Here is a 9,072-nt window from a genome sequence, read left to right as displayed (position 1 = left end):
GGGGGGTCCAATGCAGACACTTACCTTCCAGAAACACACAGTCTTGCCTCTGAAACCTTATGCGTTTCCTTTTCCTGTTTGTGTACGCTCTGGAAGATTATTTTGTATTTTATGAAAAGCTAGGCATTATTTTCAACACTATGATTTTTTATTATTTCCTGTCAATTTTCTTTAAGAATCACATTTTGTTATTTGTGGCGGTAATAACAGTTTCAGGGTCCAAACGTTTCGTTTACATTATGCGTTATAGGTAACGATCATGTGTGTCGTTCATGCTTTATATGGTATGAAAATAAAAAATGGACAGGATATTACCGACTTATCACAGACATTCCGAGATGTGAGCACCTACATGTACCTACATTGTATTAAAAACGGTTTATAAAAAATATCTACGACCAATACAGGTTTATAAATTTTACCTACTGCTTACACAACCTACGGGGAAAATCCAGTTTATGTTAACAGATTTTGATGATCAAAATTTAGATATCGAATAAAATGTTACTATGTGTTCGCCGGGGGAGGTAAAGGAGACAGAGAAAGTAGAAATAATTGGCGTCTACAATTTCGATCGAAGTAATGTTTAGGCTTGGATACTGATAATCCGGGACGGCAGCGTCGGACGCCAATGAATATGCAACACAAAAACCCCCACCTATGAATAAATTAATTTTACTGTCGCAAAATGTTCCTCGCCTGTTATCGCATTTCAATTTCAAGTTTCAAATAAATGTTTATGAGAGTATCATTTTCGCTACGATTTCAGCTTGCCTTTGATAAAAGATTGTCAATCAAGGCTATGTCGTTACAAACAATGTTTTAGGTCCTTAACTAAATTGTGTTAAATGCCTCCTGATATATCCTCAACTGTGTGTTCACCTATCTGTATTTGAAGTCCTTAACTAAATTGTGTTAAATGCCTCCTGATATATCATCAAATGTGTGTTCACCTATCTGTATTTGAAGTATTATGTGTGTTTGTTGGCAAATATAATTGAGGTAAAAAACTTTTTATGTGTGCTTGTTGGCAAACATGACTGTAGTACAATATATGATATGTGTGTTTGTTGGCAAATATAATTGTAGTACAATATCTTTTATTTTGTTTGTTTGTTGGTAAATATTATTGTGGTACAATGTATAATACTTGTATTTGTTGGTAAATATTATTGTGGTACAATGTATAATATTTGTGTTTGTTGGTAAATATTATTGTGGTTCAATGTAATATATTGGTGTTTGTTTGCTTATATAATTGTAGTACAATGTGTAATATTTTTGTTTGTTGGTAAATATTATTTTAGAAAAATACATACTTTTTGTGTTTGTTTGCTAATATCATTGTAGTAAATGTATTACAGTTGTGTTATTTGGTAAAGGTACCTGAGATAGTATATTTGTTGACACATTTATAGTTATAAAATATTTGTGTTTACATTTCTTAAAGTTGTTTTTGTTTGTGTTGGCAGTACACTGTTGGCAGTGGGTACATTTTATTGTTTTTGTTGGCAGTATACTTTTGGTAGTGGGTACATTGTTTTTGTTTGTGTTGGCAGTATACTTTTGGTAGTGGGTACATTTTATTGTTGTTGTTTGTGTAGGCAGTATACTTTTGGTGGTGGGTCCATTTTATTGTTTTTGTTTGTGTAGGCAGTAGTGGGTACATTGTTTTTGTTTGTGTTGGCAGTATACTTTTGGTAGTGGGTACCTTGTTTTTATTTGTGTAGGCAGTATACTTTTGGTAGTGGGTTCATTTTGTTTGTATAGGCAGTATACTTTTGGTAGTGGGTACATTATGTTTGTGTAGGCATTATACTTTTGGTAGGGGGTACATTTTGTTTGTGTAGGCAGTATACTGTTGGTAGTGGGTACATGTTATTGTTGTTGTTTGTGTAGGCAGTATACTGTTGGTATTGGGTACATTTTATTGTTTTTGTTTGTGTTGGCAGTATACTTTTGGTAGTGGGTACATTTTGTTAGTGTAGGCAGTATACTTTTGGTAGTGGGTTCATTTTGTTTGTATAGGCAGTATACTTTTGGTAGTGGGTACATTTTATTGTTTGTGTTTGTGTAGGCAGTATACTTTTGGTGGTGGGTACATTTTATTGTTTTTGTTTGTGTATGCAGTATACTTTTGGTAGTGGGTACATTTTATTGTTTTTGTTTGTGTATGCAGTATACTTTTGGTAGTGGGTACATTTTGTTAGTGTAGGCAGTATACTTTTGGGAGTGGGTAATTGTTTTTGTTTGTGTAGGCAGTATACTTTTGTTAGTGGGTACATTTTATTGTCTTTGTTTGTGTAGGCAGTACACTGTTGGTAGGGGGTACATTTTATTGTTTTTGTTTGTGTAGGCAGTACACTGTTGGTAGTGGGTACATTTTATTGTTGTTGTTTGTGTAGGCAGTATACTGTTGGTAGGGGGTACATTTTATTGTTTTTGTTTGTGTATGCAGTATACTTTTGGTAGTGGGTACATTTTGTTAGTGTAGGCAGTATACTTTTGGGAGTGGGTAATTGTTTTTGTTTGTGTAGGCAGTATACTGTTGGTAGTGGGTACATTTTATTGTTGTTGTTTGTGTAGGCAGTATACTTTTGGTGGTGGGTCCATTTTATTGTTTTTGTTTGTGTAGGCAGTATAATTTTGGTAGTGTGTACATTTTATTGGTTGTGTTTGTGTAGGCAGTATACTTTTGGTGGTGGGTACATTTTATTGTTGTTGTTTGTGTAGGCAGTATACTGTTGGTAGTGGGTACATGTTATTGTTGTTGTTTGTGTAGGCAGTATACTGTTGGTAGTGGGTACATGTTATTGTTGTTGTTTGTGTAGGCAGTATACTTTTGGTGGTGGGTACATTTTATTGTTGTTGTTTGTGTAGGCAGTATACTTTTGGTGGTGGGTCCATTTTATTGTTTTTGTTTGTGTAGGCAGTATAATTTTGGTAGTGGGTTCATTTTATTGTCTTTGTTTGTGTAGGCAGTACACATACTTTTGGTAGGGGGTACATTTTGTTTGTGTAGGCAGTATACTGTTGGTAGTGGGTACATTTTATTGTTTTTGTTTGTGTAGGCAGTATAATTTTGGTAGTGGGTACATTTTATTGGTTGTGTTTGTGTAGGCAGTATACTTTTGGTAGTGGGTACATTTTATTGTCTTTGTTTGTGTAGGCAGTACACTATTGGTAGTGGGTACATTTTATTGTTTTTGTTTGTGTAGGCAGTATAATGATGGTAGTGGGTACATTTTATTGTTTTTGTTGGCAGTATACTTTTGGTAGTGGGTACATTTTCTTGTTGTTGTTTGTGTAGGCAGTATACTGTTAGTAGTGGGTACATTTTATTGTTTTTATTTGTGTAGGCAGTATACTTTTGGTGGTGGGTACATTTTATTGTTGTTGTTTGTATAGGCAGTATACTGTTGGTAGTGGGTAAATTTTGTTTGTGGGTGGGTACATTTTGTTTGTGTAGGCAGTATACTGTTGGTATTGGGTACATTTTATTGTTTTTGTTTGTGTTGGCAGTATACTTTTGGTATTGGGTACATTTTATTGTTTTTGTTTGTGTGGGCAGTATCCTTTTGGTAGGGGTTACTTTTTTTTGTTTTGTTTGTGTAGGCAGTATACTGTTAGTAGTGGGTACATTTTATTGTTTTTATTTGTGTAGGCAGTATACTTTTGGTAGTGGGTTCTTTTTATTGTTTTTGTTTGTGTAGGCAGTATAATGATGGTAGTGGGTACATTTTATTGTTTGTGTTTGTGTAGGCAGTATACTTTTGGTGGTGGGTACATTTCATTGTTTTTGTTTGTGTAGGCAGTATAATGTTGGTAGTGGGTAAATTTTATTGTTTTTGTTTGTGTAGGCGTTTGTATAGGCAGTATACTTTTGGTAGTGGGGAAATTTTATTGTTTTTGTTTGTGTAGGCAGTATACTGTTGGTAGTGGGTAAATTTTGTTTGTGTAGGCAGTATAATGTTGGTAGTGGGTACATTTTATTGTTTTTGTTTGTTTAGGCAGTATATTTTTGGTAGTGGGTACATTTTATTTGTGTATGCAGTATACTGTTGGTAGTGGGTACATTTTATTGTTGTTGTTTGTGTAGGCAGTATTCTTTTGGTAGTGGGTACATTTTATTTGTGTAAGCAGTATACTGTTGGTAGTGGGTACATTTTATTTGTGTAAGCAGTATACTGTTGGTAGTGGGTACATTTTATTTGTGTAAGCAGTATACTGTTGGTAGTGGGTACATTTTATTGGTGTTGTTTGTGTAGGCAGTATACTTTTGGTAGTGGGTACATTTTATTGTTTTTGTTTGTTTAGGCAGTATACTTTTGGTAGTGGGTACATTTTATTTGTGTAGGCAGTATACTGTTGGTAGTGGGTACATTTCATTGTGTTTGTTTGTGTAGGCAGTCTACTTTTGGTAGTGGGTAATTGTTTTTGTTTGTGTGGGCAGTACACTTTTGGTAGTATTGTTTTTGTTTGTGTTGGCAGTATACTTTTGGTTGTGGGTACATTTTATTGTTATTGTTTGTGTAGGCAGTTTACTTTTGGTAGTGGGTAATTGTTTTTGTTTGTGTCGGCAGTATACTTTTGGTAGCGGGTACATTTTATTTGTGTAGGCAGTATACTGTTGGTTGTGTGAGGCGTTTTTATTGTTTTTGTTTGTGCAGGCAGTATACTTTTGGGAGTGGGTTCATTTTGTTGTTGTTGTTTGTGTAGGCAGTATACTTATGGTAGTGGGTACATTTCATTGTTTTTGTTGGTGTAGGCAGTATACTGAGTATACCTTTGGTAGTGGGTACATGTTATTGTTGTTGTTTGTGGAGGCAGTATACTGTTGGTTGTGTGAGGCGTTTTTATTGTTTTTGTTTGTTTCGGCAGTATACTTTTGGTAGAGGCAGTATACTTTTGGTAATGGGTACATTTCATTGTTTTTGTTTGTGTGGGCAGTACACTTTTGGTAGTATTGTTTTTGTTTGTGTGGGCAGTACACTTTTGGTAGTGGGTAGATTTTATTGTTTTTGTTTGTGGAGGCAGTATACTGTTGGTAGCGGGTACATTTTGTTTGTGTTGGCAGTATACTTTTGGTAATGGGTACATTTCATTGTGTTTGTTTGTGTAGGCAGCATACTTTTGGTAGTGGGTAATTGTTTTTGTTTGTGTTGGCAGTATACTTTTGGTAATGGGTACATTTCATTGTTTTTGTTTGTGTAGGGAGTATACTTTTGGTAGTGGGAACATTTTATTTGTGTATGCAGTATACTGTTGGTATTGGGTACATTTTATTGTAGGCAGTATACTTTAGGTAGTGGGTACATTTTGTTGTTGTTGCTTGTGTAGGCAGTATACTTATGGTAGTGGGTACATTTTGTTCGTGTAGGCAGTATACTTATGGTAGTGGGTACATTTTGTTGTTGTTGTTTGTGTAGGCAGTACACTTTTGGTAGTGGGGACATTTTATTTGTGTAGGCAGATTACTGTTGGTCGTGGGTACATTTTATTGTCTTTGTTTGTGTAGGCAGTGTACATTTCATTGTTTTTGTTTGTGTGGGCAGTACACTTTTGGTAGTGGGGACATTTTATTGTTTTTGGTATTGGGTACATTTTATTGTCTTTGTTTGTGTAGGCAGTTTACTTTTGGTAGTGGGTAATTGTTTTTGTTTGTGTAGGCAATATACTTTTGGTAGTGGGCAGTATACTGTTGGTTGTGTGAGGCGTTTTTATTGTTTTTGTTTGTTTAGGCGGTATACTTTTGGGAGTGGGCACATTTTATTTGTGTAGGCAGATTACTGTTGGTCGTGGGTACATTTTATTGCTGTTGTTTGTGTAGGCAGTCTACTTTTGGTAGTGGGTAATTGTTTTTGTTTGTGTGGGCAGTACACTTTTGGTAGTGGGGACATTTTATTTGTGTAGGCATTATACTGTTGGTAGTGGGTACATTGTAGGCAGTATACTTTAGGTAGTGGGTACATTTTGTTCGTGTAGGCAGTATACTTATGGTAGTGGGTACATTTCATTGTTTTTTTTTGTGTAGGCAGAACACTTTTGGTAGTGGGTAATTGTTTTTGTTTGTGTTGGCAGTATACTTTTGGTAATGGGTACATTTCATTGTGTTTGTTTGTGTAGGCAGCATACTTTTGGTAGTGGGTAGATTTTATTGTTTTTGTTGGTGTAGGCAGTACACTTTTGGTAGTATTGTTTTTGTTTGTGGAGGCAGTATACTTTTGGTGGTGGGTACATTTTATTGGTTTTGTTTGTGTAGGCAGTATGCTTTTGGTAGTGGGTTCATTTTATTGTTTTTGTTGGGGTAGGCAGTATACTTTTGGTTGTGGGTACATTTTATTGTAGGCAGTATACTTTGTATACTGTTGGTAGTGGGTTCATTTTGTTGTTGTTGTTTGTGTAGGCAGTCTACTTTTGGTAGTGGGTAATTGTTTTTGTTTGTGTTGGCAGTATACTTTTGGTAGGGGGTACATTTTGTTGTTGTTGTTTGTGTAGGAAGTATACTGTTGGTAGTGGGTTCATTTTGTTGTTGTTGTTTGTGTAGGCAGTTTTATTGTTTTTGTTTGTTTCGGCAGTATACTTTTGGTTGTGGGTACATTTTATTGTCTTTGTTTGTGTAGGCAGGACACTATTGGTAGTGGGTACATTTTGTTCGTGTAGGCAGTATACTTTAGGTAGTGGGTACATTTTAGTGTTTTTGTTTGTGTAGGCCGTATACTTTTGGTAGTGGGGACATTTTATTGTTTTTGATTTTGTTGGCAGAATACTTTTGGTAGTGGGAACGTTTTATTGTTTTTGTTTGTGTCGGCAGTATACTTTTGGTAGGGGGTACATTTTATTTGTGTAGGCATTATACTTTTGGTAGGGGGAACATTTTATGGTTTTTGTTTGTTTAGGCGGTATACTTTTGGGAGTGGGTACATTTTATTGCTGTTGTTTGTGTAGGCATTATACTTTTGGTAGGGGGAACATTTTATGGTTTTTGTTTGTTTAGGCAGAATACTTTTGGTAGTGGGAACATTTTGTTGTTGTTGTTTGTGTAGGCAGTCTACTTTTGGTAGTGGGTAATTGTTTTTGTTTGTGTGGGCAGTACACTTTTGGTAGTGGGTAGATTTTATTGTTTTTGTTTGTTTAGGCGGTATACTTTTGGGAGTGGGCACATTTTATTTGTGTAGGCAGATTACTGTTGGTCGTGGGTACATTTTATTGTCTTTGTTTGTGTAGGCAGTACACTTTTGGTAGTGGGGACATTTTATTTGTGTAGGCATTATACTGTTGGTAGTGGGAACATTTTGTTGTTGTTGCTTGTGTAGGCAGTATACCTTTTGGTAGTGGGTACGTTTTATTGTTTTTGTTTGTTTAGGCGGTATACTTTTGGGAGTGGGTACATTTTATTTGTGTAGGCAGTATACTTATGGTAGTGGGTACATTTTGTTCGTGTAGGCAGTATACTTTGTATACTGTTGGTAGTGGGAACATTTTATTGTTTTTGGTTGTTTAGGCAGTATACTGTTGGTTGTGGGTACATTTTATTGCTGTTGTTTGTGTAGGCAGTACACTTTTGGTAGTATTGTTTTTGTTTGTGCAGGCAGTATACTTTTGGGAGTGGGCACATTTTATTTGTGTAGGCAGTATACTTTAGGTAGTGGGTACATTTTGTTCGTGTAGGCAGTATACTTATGGTAGTGGGTACATTTCATTGTGTTTGTTTGTGTAGGCAGCATACTTTTGGTAGTGGGAACATTTTGTTGTTGTTGCTTGTGTAGGCAGTATACTTTAGGTAGTGGGTACATTTTGTTCGTGTAGGCAGTATACTTATGGTAGTGGGTACATTTCATTGTGTTTGTTTGTGTAGGCAGAACACTTTTGGTAGTGGGTAGATTTTATTGTTTTTGTTGGTGTAGGCAGTATACTGAGTATACCTTTGGTAGTGGGTACATGTTATTGTTGTTGTTTGTGTAGGCAGTGTACATTTCATTGTTTTTGTTTGTGTCGGCAGTATACTTTTGGTTGTGGGTACATTTTATTGGTTTTGTTTGTGTAGGCAGCATACTTTTGGTAGTGGGTTCATTTTGTTTGTGTAGGCAGTTTACTTTTGGTAGTGGGTAATTGTTTTTGTTTGTGTTGGCAGTATACTTTTGGTAGGGGGTACATTTTATTGTTGGTGTTTGTGTAGGCAGTACACTTTTGGTAGTGGGGACATTTTATTGTTTTTGGTATTGGGTACATTTTATTGTAGTATATTTTTGGTAGTGGGTACATGTTATTGTTGTTGTTTGTGTAGGCAGTCTACTTTTGGTAGTGGGTATATTTTATTGTTGTTGTTTGTGTAGGCAGTCTACCGTTGGTAGTGGGTACATGTTATTGTTGTTGTTTGTGTAGGCAGTGTACATTTCATTGTTTTTGTTGGTGTAGGCAGTATACTGAGTATACCTTTGGTAGTGGGTACATGTTATTGTTGTTGTTTGTGTAGGCAGTCTACTTTTGGTAGTGGGTACGTTTTATTGTTTTTGTTTTTGTAGGCAGTATACTTTGTATACTGTTGGTAGTGGGTTCATTTTGTTGTTGTTGTTTGTGTAGGCAGTACACTGTTGGTAGTGGGTATATTTTATTGTTTTTGTTGGTGTAGGCAGTATACTGAGTATACCTTTGGTAGTGGGTACATGTTATTGTTGTTGTTTGTGTAGGCAGTTTACTTTTGGTAGTGGGTAATTGTTTTTGTTTGTGTCGGCAGTATACTGTTGGTTGTGTGAGGCGTTTTTATTGTTTTTGTTTGTGTTGGCAGTATACTTTTGGTAGGGGGTACATTTTGTTGTTGTTGTTTGTTTAGGCAGTATACTTTTGGTGGTGGGTACATTTTATTGTTGTTGTTTGTGTAGGCAGTATACCGTTGGTAGTGGGTACATTTCATTGTTTTTGTTTGTGTAGGCAGTACACTTTTGGTAGTGGGTACATTTTATTGTTTTTGTTTGTGTAGGCAGTATACTTTTGGTAGCGGGTACATTTTGTTTGTGTAGGCAGTATACTGTTGGTTGTGGGTACATTTTATTGTTTTTGTTTGTGTAGGCA

This window comes from Mizuhopecten yessoensis, unplaced genomic scaffold (genome assembly GCF_002113885.1).
Source record: "Mizuhopecten yessoensis strain PY_sf001 unplaced genomic scaffold, ASM211388v2 scaffold716299, whole genome shotgun sequence".
In the NCBI taxonomy this organism is placed as follows: domain Eukaryota; kingdom Metazoa; phylum Mollusca; class Bivalvia; order Pectinida; family Pectinidae; genus Mizuhopecten; species Mizuhopecten yessoensis.
This window is presented reverse-complemented; position numbering follows the sequence as displayed.